The sequence below is a fragment of the Centruroides vittatus genome, unplaced genomic scaffold (genome assembly GCF_030686945.1).
Source record: "Centruroides vittatus isolate TY-2023 unplaced genomic scaffold, ASM3068694v2 contig_651, whole genome shotgun sequence".
Classification (NCBI taxonomy): domain Eukaryota; kingdom Metazoa; phylum Arthropoda; class Arachnida; order Scorpiones; family Buthidae; genus Centruroides; species Centruroides vittatus.
This window is the reverse complement of record NW_027122405.1, coordinates 2,852,637-2,870,851: the sequence shown is the minus strand read 5'-3', so window position 1 is coordinate 2,870,851 and position 18,215 is coordinate 2,852,637. Positions and strand designations below refer to the sequence as shown.

Here is an 18,215-nt window from a genome sequence, read left to right as displayed (position 1 = left end):
TATAGATGCGCTTGAATTGAATAGGAGGCCAGATCCCCATAAAAGTCCTCCCGGAAGGCACGGTTTCCCGCGCGTACGTTTAGGACGTTTAGGCCGTGAGATAAACGGCCGGTTCTTCGGTCGCGAAGCGATCAATAACTGCTCTTCGGAGGAAAGGCGTATTAAGGCTATAACCTCCGTATGAACCTGAGAGGAGAAGAATGAGAATGCGCTTGAATTTTATATTGATGTTATTTCGTATTAAAATATATAAATTTATAATAAATCATTACGAGAAATATGTATAATTCCTATGTTATTCATTTCAATCATTTCATATTACGTTGATCCATTCTCATTAGCAAAAAGGAAGAATTACAGAATTTATATATGTATAAGATATATTGTAAATATTTTAGATAAATTTATAGCAAGTAAATAAAAATCGTACACTAATAACAACAATAATTAATAGTTACGAAATTGGATCTCAAAATGACTAAGTATAGGTTCTATTAGAGTACAAAGATGGCGATATGGCGTTAATCTCAATTTCAAGGTGTTTCTTGGTTACTTTGAGTGTTCTGTGTAAGAATAAAAAAATTTAACATCGTTTTACTTTTTATCATTAAACAAAGTTGAAAAATAAAATAGTTTTAAGCTTAAAAGTGATAATGATATGTAAAATCGAAAGATTGGTGTCGAGATTGCGACGAATATAGATGAAAAGTTGTAAGTTGACGAAGATGGTTGTTTTTCATTTGTTTTAGTGAATTTATATTCATTTATTTTATGGTAACTGATTTTTTTATATACATTACCCTTGTATGTAATGAAGGGATATCATTCATCCAATCAAATTATCATATAACGTTATAAACCTTAAACGTGGAAGTACAATTACTTGTAATAATGGACAAAGCTGATTTGATTAGTTTTCAGTTTCTCATATAATACAAATGTTTTCAAATATAATAACCCAATTTAAATATCTTCGTCACTTATTTTAATTTCATAAATCAAGGTTTATTGTAAAAATGAGATCTTAATTATCATTATTTTTCTTTTAATATTTCAAATCCACTTTTCATCTGTAACTTCACACTTATTGGTAGAGATGGGCGAATATAAGTAATAAATAAATTGGAATACTAAGAATACCTCCAATACCGCGTCTCTCCTATACCATACGTACCTCTTCGGCACACTGTGTTTAATTTGCCATGAGGAAAGACTCAGACTACATCCTGAATGTGTTTAATTCTTGTTTTCTTAAATAAAAATCAGCATTAGGTGAAAATGAAAATAATTATTGGTTAAACTATTGTAGTTGAGGTAAGAGTACCTAAAAAAGGTCTACTTGTAAAAATCAAAATAAATAGTTTCATTTCTTTGAATAATACCTGAAGTAATTTGATTTTGTTTTTCTGTTTATTTAATATTTTGAAAGAAATAAATACAAAATGAAATTATTAATTAAATAAATTATACAAGATTATCGAAGTGTTTGAATATTCGAGATGGTCGATATTCGAATTTGGGAGAAGTTTTATTCGCCCGTCTTTACTTATTGGTAAGAAGTTTAAAATTGAAATTCCTATATGAGAAATAATGTTTTTAGCAGTGATGTTTGTTGCTTGATATGTTAAGAGTTTTTAGTGAAACAAAAGGTGTTTTTATCTTGTTGCTAAGTTGTAAGAAAGCTTTGGTCTTATTTCGATGTCAGTTATATAAATTTCTTGTAGACATAATTTTGCATACAGAGTATTTATATTAAAAATTTCATCCAAATTTTACTAATTGAAATAATAATATACACATGATAATTTGAAGACTAATAGAGTAATCTTAAAAATTTGTTGTCATTCTTAAACATGAGTGATTATTTCTGTGTAGAAATATTTCAAATAATATATGAGAATATATTATTTGAAATATTTGTTTCAAATCATATGAGAATATATTTGTTTTAAATATTAAATATCTTATTTTTAGGTGAAAAATTTAAATTGAATGTATTTTTTTGTGATTATTTAAATTAAATAATTGCAGAAAAACACATAAATGGATTTATTATTATTATTATTATTATTATTAAATTTAGAGATGGTGAACAAGTTATGATTGATTGTGTGTATTATAAAAAACATATTACTTCCTTATTGTGTATAATGTAAGACAATTCTTAATTTTATGTAAATGCTTTTATTTAACTCATTTTGCATCATATCCATCTTGTGACTCAAATTTCATCCACTTCTAAGTAAGATAGAAGGATGAAACATTTAGAGCATACCTGAGTCTGATGACAATGCATTTTAATTATGTGTTAAATGGCATCATTCCCACCATTCTTCCCATCCCAAAACTGATAAACATAATCAAATGTATAGTGTGTATAAAAGCCTCACACTCAAAAAACATGATCAATAAAAGCATTTGTTTTTTCTAAGAATATTAAAATTATTCTATAGCAAATTTGTAATAGTTACTGTTCTATTTAAGATTTTCTCATACAATAGGATTTTTTTTAACTACTTTAGTCAGGCATATTTATTTTAACTATTTATTAAAAAGTGAATTATTTTTAATCAAGTAAACTGCAATCAAATTTTTCATTTTGAATTAATACATTGGAGAAATTTTACATTTGTGAAATTTTGCCAGTGGATGTTAGATCTTATGCAGAAGCTTTTTCCATTATTTGCTTTTTTTTTTTTTTTGTTTTTTATTTTGGTTCTCTCTGTCTCTGTCCACTAAGAAGACCTTTTACTCATATCCATCATGGGTTTGGGACCATCTTCACAATGAATGGTGAACGTAGAGCCAAATATATTCAGAATAGACTACTCCCATAAAATTCCTGGAATTTTTCAGTTCTCTGGATTTGATGCTGCATCCCCAAAGCAATAGGATGAAGCATTAACTTCCTTGGGCATCCTTCCATCTCATTATGTCATTAATAATTATGTCAGAAGACAAAATGTTTTTAACACTCATATTATTAAATAAAATCATTACTCTTATAAATGTTTATAGATTGATTTTAAATTATAGTTTTAATATTATTTGAAAACGCATTAAATAATAATAATAATAAATGTAAAAAAACTAATGTACTTAACTTCATGTTGATAGTTACACATAAATATGCAAATAATTGCTATTGTAGATTTATGCTACATATTTGCTAATGTCGATGCTGATGTTCTTTAAATATTAAAAGAATACTAAAAAAATCTAAGATGCACTTGACAGTAGTCTCAAAATAAATTAAATTCAACAACTGTCTGTCAGCATTAAATAACTTTATTTACATAAATTATGTAAGTAATTTCAACAGTATGTAACTATTATCTTCAGGCAAAAATTTGAAAAAAGGAACATATTTTTAAATTATGAAAACATTTTGTTCTAATTTTGAATTTTGCTTGGAGATAATACTTGTACACTGTTGAAAGTATAGTAAATATCAACATATATAAGAAAAACTGGATGAAAGTATTATAATGAACAAAAATATTGCTAGGAATTCAGCAAAGAAACAGATTTTAATAAATAAACAAACATTTTCCATCATTTTTAATGCTCACCTTAGGTTATACATTTGAAGATTGAACAAAGAACAGAATACATATTTTAAAATTAATGGAACGTAATATAGCCATGTGACAGTTTGAAGTGTTAAAATGGTTATTTTTTTCTCCTATGCCTGTATCTAGCTCCACACGCATAGCAATATTATGTTCCATCGATTTTAAAATATATATTATGTTTTGTTCAATCTTCTAATGTATAACATGAAGATGACCATTAAAAATGATGGAAAACATTATTTAATTAAAATATTTATTAAATATTTTTCTTTGCTGCATTTCTGGTGATATTTTTGTTCATTATAGTACTGTTGAAAGTATTTGCATAATATGTGTAAATAAAGTTATTTAATGCCAATAGTCAGTGGTTGGTTTATTTTATTTTATAGTACTAAAAAAAAAAATACTGGTGAAATTGATTTGAAAAAGATATTCAGTTTTGATAACAGCATATATTGAAGAATATAATTGAAATGTTGATATGCATGGAATTACGTTGTATATTGATTTGAAAAGACTAATTTTTTTAGTCTTAAAATTAATAGCTTAAAATAATCAACATGAATGACACAACTTTTTAATATCTAATACACACTACTTGCTAAACTAACTTGCTAAATTAGTTAACATTTTTGAGCTAATTTATAGCTCTTCCTCAGATTTAAACTAGGGCTGTAGAATCTGAGTCAGAAGTAAATTCATTGCTAGAGAAGATGGAGTTGGTCCATTTTTACCTACTCCAACTTTTGATTTTTTTTATTATGTACTTTGTATTAAGTTTCTAATAGGAGCATTAACCTTCTGTCTTGCATTATAGGAGCCTCCTATAATGTAAGATCTTATTTTATGATTTCCCACTTCATGATCTTTCTTTGCTTATAATTAATTACTGTTGATTTTCTTTTGTTAAAACAAGACTCTCAGTGTTCTGCCATGAGAGTCCTTAATTTAACACCCCCTTCTTGAAAATTCCTTTAAGAAGGGGTGTTAGCATTAGTAGTATAACAAAGTAAGGAAAAACAATCCACCAGCCGTGAAAAGACTAAAGCCAGGACAATCAAGTATTGAACACTACTCAGGAGAGAAGAAATGTATAACATCAGGGAAAACAAACTTATGTTGTGAAAAATAAGCTAGCAAGACATCAAGGCATCAATGTTTCTATTCAGAAAATCTGAAATGTACAGTACATTGTGGATTATAAGCATATGAAACATTTATTGACTACAAGGCACTAGAAATTAAGGATGAACTCTGCAGAAAAATACAAAAACTGGACTGTAGATGACTAGCATTTTGTTATTTTCCCAATGAGAGTAAAATTAATTGATTTGGAAGTGGTGGGTATAAATGCTGTTATAAACCACCTGCAGCAAAATTGAACTTCAATTATATAATACCATCAATATGGGGGTGACAGACATTCTTATAGGATGGGGCTGTACTACAGCCCCATCCTATAAGAATGTCTGTCACCCCCATATTGATCTTGTTCATATTGATAGTATTATGAATACAGAAATGTATTGCAATATTTTCAAACTAATTTTTTCGAGTGTTTTTGCAACACTATCACCTGAACAAACAAAAAAAATTATGGGGAATCAGCATGATAAGAATCCCAAACACGCTGCTAAATATACACAAAAATAATTGGATGAGTCAATGATTGAGTTCTTGCAGTAGCCATCACAAAGTCTAGACTGCAGTCCTAATGAAAATGTAAGGAATTTATATAAGCAAAAACTGAAATGATTTTTCTAGCTCCATCATTCATGAGTTGGCATTGTATAATTGGGGTTAAGTTTAAGACAGTATGTACTTATGTTTGAATGATAACATGCCGGAATGTGTTTCTGCAATTTTGAAGGAAAAAGAAGCCACACCAAATATTAATTGCTTAACAAAATAAATTTTCACATATGAACACAAAAATTGTTCATATGATAAGATACCCAATAGTAATGATTTTTCTAGATCTAGACAGAAGTTCTACCAGTTCTGTATATCAATTAAATGTTGCTTATTTAACATTGAAGGCTTCCACCAACCAAAGCCGAATATAATCGGGCAAGAAATGGCTATAATATTAATAATTAATAGACAATTTAGCATTAGAGGTAGACATTAGGCGCCATCTTATTTCTCACCTGATTACATTCGGCTTCGGTTGGTGGATAGCTTTACATGTATCGGGTGTAATAAAGATGTTTGATTATTGAAGGCTTCTTTTTAGATTTTTTTTAGGACATATCATTTACTTCAGATTGTCCAAACATGTAAACATTTTTTTGGATCATGTATCTTCATAGATAACATCAAAAGACTAAAACATTAATAAAAATTTAAGCAGTTACACAACTGTCATATTAATAATAAAATGGCCTTTTTTGAATGTTTAATTGATTTTGGTCTTTAATAAAGTAAATATTTTTTTAAATAATCAAATGATAATACCAGATTCATTATCAAGTATAACCTGATTGATTAAATACATAAATATTATGTAATGTAAATTAAAGGTAGGTGATGGAGTTATTAAATTTATTAATTAGAATTAATTTAAATTAATCTAGAATATTCTAGAAGAAAAGATTGATCCAGAGACTTTTGATCCATGACTCAAACCTGCAACTTTTGCTCACCAATGTAGCTGCCAATTATTTCATTCAGACTGCCATTTGATCTTTGTTTCTAGACCAATTAGTTTAGAAGATTATAAAGATACAGGTCACATTGACTGGGGATCACATTCATGGTCTTCCTTATCACTAAGCTGACTTAAAGTTCTTACCCTGACATGGCATATACTGTAAATAATCATGTAGCATTGTTATTATTATTAATAAATAGTTTGGGCTTCTACTCACAATTTTTCCAGACTGGAGTGACAGTATTAATAATTCTTCAAAGTACCTTCTAAAATAAAACTCTAGTACTTGCCTGCTCATTTATAGACTACTACCTTTGATCCTTCCCTTTGGATCTTTGTCATGTCTACAATTCTTTAAAAGCATTCCAATTCTAAAAAGCCGTAGACCTGATGAAGATCCAGAAAGAAGGTTCATAAATGTTAATATGTATATGAGTAAATAAGTACTAGAGTTTTATCTTAGAAGGTACTTTGAAGAATTATTAAAAGTTTTGTTTTGATAAAAATTAAAAACAAAACCTTAATATTTCCAGCAATAAATTATTTAATAATAACGTTTTCAACTGTTTTAATTAACATTTTCGACGTTCATTGGAACAAACAAATGCTGAAACATCTAGAAAAGCTAGAAATCTACAAAGACCACGTTAACACGGGTTGTATTAACCATAGGGACGCAGATGGTTTATCCACTGCATGGAAATCGTTTTACCGAAGTGCATAACATTTTTTCTTGTAATAGACATGTTTTTGCGGCAATATTTTGTTATTTTATTTTTATTTTTATTCTTACTATGATATTCAGCGCATGCGCAATTTGTTAGTTTCTAATACACGATGGCATTTTTACTTTGGAATTAATTTGAATTTTAAATATTTGTATTGCTTGGTTCTATTATTCTGCATTCTTTTGTTTTTTGAGTTCATTTTAAGTGATGAAGGCTGTTTAAAACAGTCGAAAACGTTATTATTAAATAATTTATTGCTGGAAATATTAAGGTTTTGTTTTTAATAGTTTATTTTTCCAGTAGCTAGTTTGCTTATTGCAAGTTTGGTTTTGGTTTACTATACATGATTAAGTATTTTTTATTTTGTTATTTTACAGTCTATTTGTGATTATAATTTGTGTGCATTTCCTGTGTGGTTTACATCTTGACTGCTAATTACAAAATGGTATTAGAAATATAGTAAACCCTTGATCTAACAGACAAAAAAATTTAAAACCTGTTTTGTGTGCGAATGGAGCATGCTAAGAGGTTGGAACAATGAGTAGGGTAGATGTACCAGTTTTGGCCAGTGTAGTACCAGTTCTGGCCAGAAAACAAATTTAACTTAAAAATATAATCACAAATGAAACAAACTTTTATTGTTAACTGTGTGAATAGTTAACAATAAAAGTTTGTTTTGTTGGACAGATTTGAATATGTGGTGATTATATTTTTAAGTTAAATTCGTTTTCTGGCCAGAACTGGTACACTGGCCAAAACTGGTACATCTACCCTATAAATTATCTAATATACTGTACATCAGCGATTCTCAACCTTAGCTCCACAACCCCCCCCCCAAATAGTAAATATACGAGGTGTGTTTTTAAAGTAAGTACCGTTTTAATATTACGCCGCTGGAGCGCTGCAGTCGGCACTTAGTGTGTGCGCGCTATGTACCTACATCTGTTGGGAAGCCACAAACGCCGTTACGGAGCCAGTTGACTGTGTTTACTGTTGTTTGTGTGTTATTGAAATGCCGCCACTCATTGAGAATCCCGCCGACTGCGAAGTGCGTGCCGTTATTCGTTTTCTCAGTGCTAAAGGCTCGAAAGCGGCTGAAATTTATCGCCAAATCAGTGAAGTTTATTGTGAAAGTGTTATGAGTGATGGAATGGTACGAAAATGGGTTAGGGCCTTTAGTAATGGCAGCACAAACATTCACGATGAGGAATGAAGTGGGCGACCTTCAGTCATTATCGACGATTTGATTGGAAAAGTGGACTGTAGAGTGAAAGAGAACAGACGATTCACGATTTCATCTTTATCTAAAGAGTTTCCTGCAGTTTCAAGAAGTGTTCTCTATGAAATTGTGACCGGACGATTAAATTATCGGAAGTTGTGTTCCCGTTGGGTGCCGAAAATGTTGACGGAGGAGCACAAAACCAAACGTTTGGCCAGTGCATTGACTTTTCTTGAGCGCTACAGTGACGAGGGAGATGATTTTTTAAGCCGTATTGTTACAGGCGATGAAACGTGGGTAGCCTACGTTACACTGGAATTGAAGCAACAATCCATGGAATGGCGACATTCATCATCTCCAAGGAAAGTCAAGTTCAAGCAAACAATTTCTGCTCAGAAAATCATGTGCACGGTGTTTTGGGACAGATACAGAGTGTTGCTTGTTGATTTTTTGCCTCATGGTGAAACGATCAATTCAGCTGCATACTGTGAGACTTTAAAAAACTGCGCCGTGCAGTACAAAACAAAAAGTGGGGCTTACTGAGCAAGGGTGTCGTTTTTCTCCACGATAATGCTCGTCCACATACAGCAAATCAAACTCAAGACCTAATCACATCATTTGGCTGGGAACAATTAGACCACCCTCCATACAGTCCCGACCTAGCACCGAATGACTATCATTTGTTTCTGCATTTGAAGAAGCATCTGGCAGGGCAGCGCCATAACAATCACAACAAAGTCAAACAACCGTTCTACAGTAGTTGTCTCATCAGGCGGCAACATTCTTTGAGGATGGAATACAAAAGCTGGTCCCACGATACGATAAGTGTCTCAATATTAAAGGGAATTATGTAGAAAAGTATTGTAAAATATGGGCTTTCACATAAATAAAAGTTTTGTTAAAAATGTTAAAAATGTTAAAAGTTAAAAATGTTTGCTTGTTTTTTTTATATTTCAAAATGGTACTTACTTTAAAAACATGCCTCGTAAATAAAATTAATATTTCCGAACCCCCCACCCAAAGGAATGATAACAGTAAGCCTTACTATTACTAATTGAATTTTGACTGTAATTATAAATGTAAATTTTTTGAAATATTATATAATCACATTGCACTAATTTTATACATTAAGAAAATACCGACAGTATAAAAAATGTAAAACTATTCCTATTATTTTATATTCCTGCATTTATAGTGATGGGTATGAAGATGCATATATGACGTGTACATACATGAGCAATTTACAAGTTCCAACTTGATGTGTATGTGCTCTTTGTAATTTGATCTCCTTCTATAATACTCGCTGTGAGAGCATGTTTGAACAAGTTGTGCTGTCACTAGTATAAAAGAGGCACTGGCAATTGTACCACTTCAGTTAAGTTTCGAATGCAAAGCATGTGTCTGGTGCTTTTATTTTAGTGTGTGGTCAACCATGAAACTGAATTTTTTTCTTTTAAATTCCTAATGCAAAATGGATAAATTTGTGAAAAATGAAGTGAGCCATCTACATCCAGTGAATTGGTTGGTAAAAAGACAAGGTTGTACAATGACAGTTATTTAAATTATGGTTTCACCTCATTGGATGGAAAGCCACATTGCTCTCAAGTTCTCTCTGATGAAACCATGAAGCCATCAAAATTAGTTTGACACTTGGAAACTAAACATCTGGCTCATAAAAACAAACGCTTGGAATTTTTCGAAAGAAAATTACATACCTTGAGAAATCAACAAACTTTTATTTGTAAGTTAAGCCATACTGATAAAAGTGTACTCGAAGCTTCTTATCTCATAGCATTAAGAGTAGCTAAGATGTCCAAACCTCATATTTCCTGCTGCAATTGATATGGTCAGTGTTTTAATAGGTGTGGAAGAAGGAAAAAAATTGAAAAACATTCCGCTTTCTAACGACACAATATCAAGGTGAATCAATGACATGGCTGCCGATGTTCACGATCAGATAATTCAGCAAGTGATTCAAGTGAATTTTTTAGTATTCAATTTGATGAATCAACAGATGTAGCAAACATGTCTCAGTTCTTATGTTTTGTGAGGTCTGAATGCGATAGGGACAAATCAATCAAAGAAAATATGTTGTTTTGCAAAACAGTACTGGGTCATGCAACAGGACAATGTCTTTTTGATGTTTTTTTTATGAAGCTATGAGAAACTATACTAACATAGATTAGACAAAATGTATTGCAGTATGTAGTGATGGTGCAAAGGTGATAACAGGAAAGAACAATGGATTAATGAAAATATTAAGAGATTGTCTTATTGTAAGGGTGGAATGGACACACTGCTTCCTTCACAGACATGCTCTTGTCACAAAAAATATGCCGGAAAATCTCAATCAAATTCTTTGTGAAGCTGTAAAGTTGGTTAATTTTATTAAAAGCCGACTGTTACAGAACAGGCAGTTTGCTAAACTATGCAATGAAATGGGCAAAAATAAAAAATCTCTTCTTTTCCATACAGAAGTTAGATGATTATTGCGAGAGAAAGTGTTAACCTGGGAATTGGAATTGCGAGATGAATTAATTTTATTTTTCCAGAATAAACAAATGCTATTCTCATTGTTTTTACAAAATAATGATTGTATGTTGTTGTTGTTGGCTTACTTAGCTGATGTATTTTCACATTTAAATGATTTGAATGTGAATTTACAAGGACGTGATAAAAATATTTTATTAATGACAGACAAAGTTCATGTGTTCATTAAGAAACTTGATATCTGGATTATTTGCCTTCAAAGCAAAAATTTGGATATGTCCCACTCACTTCAGATTATATTGAGAAAAATTTGAATGAACAAGACACTATTATTCACCACAGTTTGGATTGCACAAAGATGCATTTGTGTGAGCTAAAAACTCAGTTGACAGAGTATTTCCTGGAAGATAAAAATGATTTCTCGAAGAGATGGGTACTGAATCCGTTTAGTGAAAGTGTTGTTGCCACTGCTAAGTTACCAGTTGAGATTCACAACCAGTTCATCAAAATGTTACAACTGCAAATTACATCTGAAGATTTAAATACGTTTTGGCTTGCTCGTCGACATGAATATGGAAATTTAGTCACAGAAGCATTGAAAATATTAATCCCTTTCGCCACGTCTTATCTCTATGAAAAGGGTTTTTCATCTATGTTGCGCTAAAAACTAAATATAGGAATCATCTTTTATCACTCAAAAACAATTTGCTTGTATGTTTTTCTAACATAGATCCACATATGAAGAAAATTTTAAATGGAAAACACATGCAACCATCACATTAATTTCTTTTCTTTACATGTGTACTTTATTGTAAGTAAAATGTTTATAAGTTTATAATAAATGATTTTTTCTCTTAAAATGATTTCATTATTGTTTTGCGACCCCCCCCCTTAACATCACCGTGACCCCCAGGTTGAGAAACACTGCTGTACATTATCAGCATTTCTCATTTGGACACAGAACATTTCAAGGGAACCACAAGCCAAAACATATTTATTAAACATATTCCAGTATCATTTTGATTTTGTCAAGTAATTTTAAGAGATTATTTGGCCTTGCACCACACTGCTTCTTGAGTCATCTGAAAACATTGAACTTTTTCCATAAATAATGTGTTCAAGGGTTGAGGAAATGCTTTCTCAAGACAAATCATTCATAAAACATAATCATTAAGGATGATGAAACATGGATCTATGCTTTTGACACCAAAACAGCTCAACAATCAAGTGAATGGTGCTTGAAAGGTGAAGTGAAACTGAAAAGACCACATCAAAGTCAGGCAAAAATCAAGATCATGTTGACTGTTTTATTCAATTGTTTTGGTGTTGTGCATCATAAGTTCCTTCCAAATGGCAAAACTGTCAACAAAGAACATTTTTGATTGTTTTGTATTGTTTGCATGAAGCAGTTCATAGAAAATTACCTTATTTGGTGAGAAAACTCATGAATTTTGCACTACAATAATGCATCTGTTCACAATTCCTTGTTCCACAAACTTTGTATTTACCTGATATGACACAATATGACTTTGCTGTTTCCTTAACTATAATTTCTGCTTTGTGGTCATTGTTTTGGGTCAATTGATGCTGGCCATAAAACAGAATTTTTTGAGTCCTGAAGGGGTTTCACAAAAATATATATTTGAATTTAAAATATATTTTGATGATTGGAAAAAACATTGACATAAGTGCATTGCAATGAGAGGGGATTACTCAGTGGCGTAGCGTAGTGGGGGCGGCAGGGGCAGCCCGCCCCGGGTAGCACTTTAAGGGGGCAGCAAAATTTCACAATAAATAATAATAATTACCTAAATAAGGGGGCGGCAACATTTTTCTCCACCCCGGGCAGCTGACACTCACGCTACGCCACTGGGATTACTTTGAAGGAAACAAAATAAATTTTGATGAATAAATTCAATTCTTGCATTTTATTGAACCATTCCTGATACTTTTTGATCACAGGGGATATGTTTAAATAAAATAGAAAAGTAAATTTGATAAGAAAATTTTAGATATAAGATGTTTTGTTACCAGACAATAAACTTATATTTGTTTCTTGTAAACAAAGACATGTTGAAACTTGCATTTCATACATTGTGCAGTGCATGTTATTTTCGTAGTTTTTTCAAAGGATGTTTACTATTAAAATATAGGTCAATTTCATGTATTGTGAAACTTCAATTTAGTACCACCACCTCTTGTTTGCATCTGAAATTGACATGAAATTGAGTATGGAGCTAAACATAAGTACAGGTACTCCTCACTTTACAACCAAGTTCCATTCCAATGACTACGTCGGTAAGCGAATTGGTCGATAAGCGAGGAGCTTGCATTGGGAATATAGGATCGTTGTAAAATTTTAAAATTATAAAAGTTATGCAACAAACTTCAAATTCATTCATAAAAAGATATACATATGTACTGTACATATTATCATTTGTTTATTTGGTTATCTGGAGCTGTAGAGGGTCCAGGTAAGGGAAATGACGACAATGTAATAGAAGTTGTAACTTCAAGGGCAGAGGTCCTGGATATAACAGTTGAAAGGAAACTTGTAAGTGTGGTTTGCTTTGTAATCGTATTTTTTTCTTGATAAATTTCTCTATAGCACTTCAAAACTTCACTCATCCCACGTTCAACTTTTAATTTATTAAAACGTTCAGTATTTGGATCCATGGCTTCAGGTTCCAACATAGCTGCATTAATAGCAAGGTTGAAGCCGAAGTTTTAAACATGAAAATGTGTATGTCAGACGTTCAGCGCCACTTTCCTGTAAGCCTAGAAGTTTGACAATGGCATTTGGAATGTCAAGCATGATTCCACTGACTTTCCAAACACCATTGTCAAACTTCTAGGCTTACAGGAAAGTGGCGCTGAACATCCGACATACACGTTTTCGTGTTTAAAACTTTGGCCTCAACCTCACTAATTTTGGAGAACACACCAGCTAACCCATATACCGTGAATTTCTTTTTTACTTCTTCAGTTCTTTCCACTTCTTCCTCTTCCAAATGCTGCATTGCTTCTAACTCTATTAAATCCTCATTTGTTAGCTCTCCATCGGCATAATTCACTAATTCAGCAATGTCTTCCACTTCAATATCTAAATTGAGCACATTGGCAAGGGCCACAATTTTTTGAATTACATCAATTTGTTCAAGATTAGTAGGAAGTAGAGTTCACTGTGTATGGCATTATTAATAGCTTTTCTTTTTGAGCTCTCTACTCACAGTGAACTCTACTTCCTACTACTATTACTTGGTATGAGTATTATACTATATTATCTTTGTTCAAGATTGTCAAATGATTTGATATTGTTCGCAAAACTTTTTATGCATTTTTTCCATGTCTTTCATACACTTATCTGTCACTTCGTTCCAAGCTGATTTGATGTTTTTAATGCAATTTAAAATACTGTACGATTTCCAAAAATCACAAAGGGTTACTACAGCATTTTCAGTTGCTGCTACAGCTTAGGAAAAAGTCGTGCGCAAATAAAACGCTTTGAATGTAGCCATAGCGCCCTGATCCATTCATTGGCTGTAGGATAGCAGTTGTTTTTTAGGAAGATACACTACCTTTATGTCAGGATATAGATTATCAAGATGCTGGGGGGTGGCCTGGAGCATTATTAAGCAGGAGAATAATTTTAAAAAGAACTCACATTTTCAAACAATAATGCTGGACTGAGGGTATATAGCAGACATGGGCAAATGTGGCTCTTTTTGAGTTGTATGCGGCTCTTGCTGAAAGTGTTAATTTCTGTTTTTTATTATTATTTTTACAATTTTATTTTTATAATTTTGTGAAAATATGTTTATTAAAAAAATTCAATATTTGTTTTATATTATATTTATATTATATAATAAAATCGCACACCTTACCATACTATCCGCCACAACAGTACAGAACTGCAGCTCCCATGCATTTTGCAAAAACCTACATTTTGGCTCTCACTGAACTCTTGCTTGCTCACCCCTGGTATATAGCAAGTTCAAAAATCAATGTTCAAATAAAGTTTGCACCATCCATGCCTTTTTATTTGCATAATAGTAAACGGGCAGACTGTTTTTACTAACGTTCTTTAATGCACATGGGTTTTCAGAGCGATAGATCAAAAAAGGCTTTAACTTGAACCCAGCGACATTCCCTCCCAACAACAATGTGATCGATTCTGTCTTTTTAAACACAGGATTACATTATTGTTGAAGCCTTGAAACCAGGCATTTCCTTAGCTTCTTTGTGCAAATAGGACCTTTCTGGCATTTTTTTCCCACCAAAGTCCAGTTTCATCCACATTGAATATCTGTTCTGGGCAGTAGTTGCCTTTTTTAATTATTCCATCCAATTCGTCAACAAATTTTTCTACGGCTTCTATATTCGCACTTCCCACCTCACTGCTGATTCTCCAATCAATGCAGGTTGAATCTCTGCCTAAACCATTGAAACCATCTATGGCTGGCTGTAAATGATTCTGTTGATTTTTCATCTTCACGTGCCTTCAAAGTCTCAAAGATACTGCATGCCTTAGCTTGAATTATTAAAAGGCTTATTGGCCTATTATTTTGCATCTGGTTGTCAAACCAGATCGCCAATAATTTCTCCATCTCAGGAATAAGACCTGGGGACCTGTGTGAAATGGTTGTGCTGCAGTTGTAGAGCAAGGTGCTCCCTCAATTCCTCCTCAACATCTAATTATATAGGAGGTATATTGATGATATCATCATCTTTTGGAAAACAACACCAGATGTAACAACCTTGGTCAATTCTTTTAACAATAACCCATATGGATTTACACTGGAAATAGAGCAATCTAACCTGGCCGAAGTGCACTTTCTGGATATAAGCATTAAAGTTGAAAGCTTGGGCATCCACACTTTGGTGTATCATAAACCTGGATCTACATCCATCGTACATTCCTGCTGGGTCCTGTGATCCAGTTACATACAAGACTGCAGCCTTTATGCATTCGTCTAACATCCAGGCTCGGGATACCGAACTAGCATATATAATCCACTTAGCAGCTGAACACAGATATCACAAGGATGTACATAGGCTAATACAACACCAGTACTGTATATATTCAGAAAATGCACAGAAATTGGACCAGCTCGAGGACAGCCAACCTGAATCTCCATCACATAGAACCCATACTTAAGATCTCTATATGCCAAGGTTGCCAGCAAACGCCAGCTATGTCTCACTTTTAGGAAGTGTCCCACTATTTTCAACATCCTACGTAATGGGAAGGACCGCCTAACCCCAGCAGACGCCCCGGAATCTATAGTGTCTTTTTAAGGGATAACAGGTGTGATAGGGACCTGATATATATAGGCTCCACTAAATGATCGTTGGGTGTCAGGATACAAGAAAATCTGGTGCATATTAGTCACGAGAGAACTTCCATGGCCCTCACTACCTATGTAACCGATCCGGATATAGTAGTGGACTTCACTCAAGCACATCACCTCCATGATTCGCCTCCCATTGAACATCTGAAATGGTTGGAGGCTATGCAATGTTTAAATCCTTCAACACCCAGCACCAGCACATGCATAAATTTTAAAGAGGAGATGGTTTTGTCATTGGCCTGGCAAGAGTTAATTTACAACACGCCATAGTCACCTGTTATACATGGATGGGCTGATGTGTCGCGCATGTGCGATGTGGGATTTTTGTAAATCTGTTTGAACCTATGATCGAACTGAAAATTTAAATGGCGTGCGTAACAAACTGATATTTAATGGATATCGAACGTCCATATAGAAACTGATTGGAACCCAAAGCAGAGCCCAGAAGGGGTTCGAAAACATTTGTCTCTCGATATTTATACGTGATCATACCTTAAAAGGTTCTGGGTACATAATTTTTGAAGTAATTCTGGTGTGATAAGTAGTGAGTTATTTAGATAATTTTTCAAACATGGAACACCAATTGGTTTAAGTTACAATTAAAATAATAGAATAAAATAAAATTACAAATAAATATGTTGATAAATAAATAATAAATAAACAACAATAATAAAAATACAATATAAGCTCAAAAAATCTGTAAATAAGACAAATATATATAGAAAAATATGTAAATATTATAGTGAGTATCCCGAAGACATGAATTCTGGTTATGTCATATCCAACTCAAAACAAGCTTTCCATGCCACAGAGAGGGCATTGATATCCTTATAATTGATAGAATCTATCCATTCATAAATATATGTAACAGGGTCATTCTTTCAGTTATAAGGATATCCACACCTCTCTGGTTAAAATACAATCGCTTTGTACTCTGTAGTGCCATTTGGTGGAGCAGGGTCAAAATACAGTTGTGATAACGTAAGATTATATCTAAATTTATATACATCTGGCAGTGAAGACTTGATGAGAGTCCGGGTGGCACAACCGGCAAGCACACCACACAGCAAACGGAGGTTGCAGGTTTAAGCCCCACCTCAGGCCAGCTCTCTTCTTTCAGGTGACTCTAAATTATATAAATTATTATTATTAATTTAGATAAGAGATGACACCTAACATCTACCTCTAGTAGCAAATTACTTAGTATTAATTATTAAAAATAGTGGATTTATAGCTCAAGTATTTAAGGTAATCAATTTCAAGTTGAGATCATGAGCAGTTGCACAATAACCTTTATCAATATGTCTCCTTCATCTGCAGTTTCTTCATTACCAAAGGAAGGACGCAGTTTCCTCCATGTTGCTCTGAGACATTTAATTGTTACTTTTTGCCAAGCCTTTATAATTAACCTAATTGCAATGACAATGTTGAATTCTTCCTTCCAAAATTTTTTAGGGTCATATTGGTAGTCTCACACATTTTAAGACACCCGGTAAAAAGGGTACTTGTGTAAAGTTTTTCAAAATTTGCAATTATTAGCTGATCCGTAGGCTGGATCAGAGATGAGGTATTGGAAGGAAGAAAACATCACCTTGATAAACTCGAATTGCTCGGGTAGCTCTTCTTCTATACCCATTGGAGGGACAGGTGAATTATCCAAGGTTAAAATGGCTTTTAGAGGCAGATTGTTTTGCTCAAGATAGGCTTTGACAGTTGGTCCAAACACTTTGCAAATACAGTCTCTAAATTCTATTCTTGTGACCCAGGCTTTGCTGTTGAACTTCCACAAAACACCAAGATAGGATTTAGACATATTGAACTTCTTGAATGCTTGGAAATTCTGAGTGATAGACCAAAATTTGTTTCACCTTGCAGTTTTCACTTGCAATGCTATGGTTTCCAAACTTATGCCCATGGACCCCTTCTCATAGCAGAAACCTGACGACAAATCCCCAAGTGAAATGACTACACAACCTTGTAAACAGGTTATCTTCACTACTCTATAGGTACTGGTATATTATATACTAGACTCTTAACAACTTTTATGTCACCAGTAAAATATTTAATTATAAACAAACGTTTTTTACCGTAAAACTTCCGGTCTTCATCAGGTTAAAAGTTCTGAGATTCGAATAACGTTGTGTTAAAGTTTACACAATGGTTATTCGAATCTCAGAACTTTTAACCTGATGAAGACCG

General features: G+C 32.7%; 1 protein-coding gene across 5 annotated transcripts in view; it reads left to right on the top strand.

Annotated features, from left to right (window-relative positions):
• The first annotated feature begins 501 nt into the window (after nt 1-501).
• Nucleotides 502-18,215, top strand: part of LOC136979909 (sentrin-specific protease 6-like) — a 78,024-nt gene continuing 60,310 nt past the window's right edge. For 3 of the 5 annotated variants that reach the window (XM_067275947.1, XM_067275946.1, XM_067275943.1), the window contains exon 1: nt 502-711. The gene's annotated coding sequence lies outside the window, so the exon portion shown is untranslated. Of the gene's footprint in view, nt 775-18,215 lie in introns of all 5 variants that reach the window. The other 2 variants (XM_067275944.1, XM_067275945.1) reach the window with 2 other exon arrangements.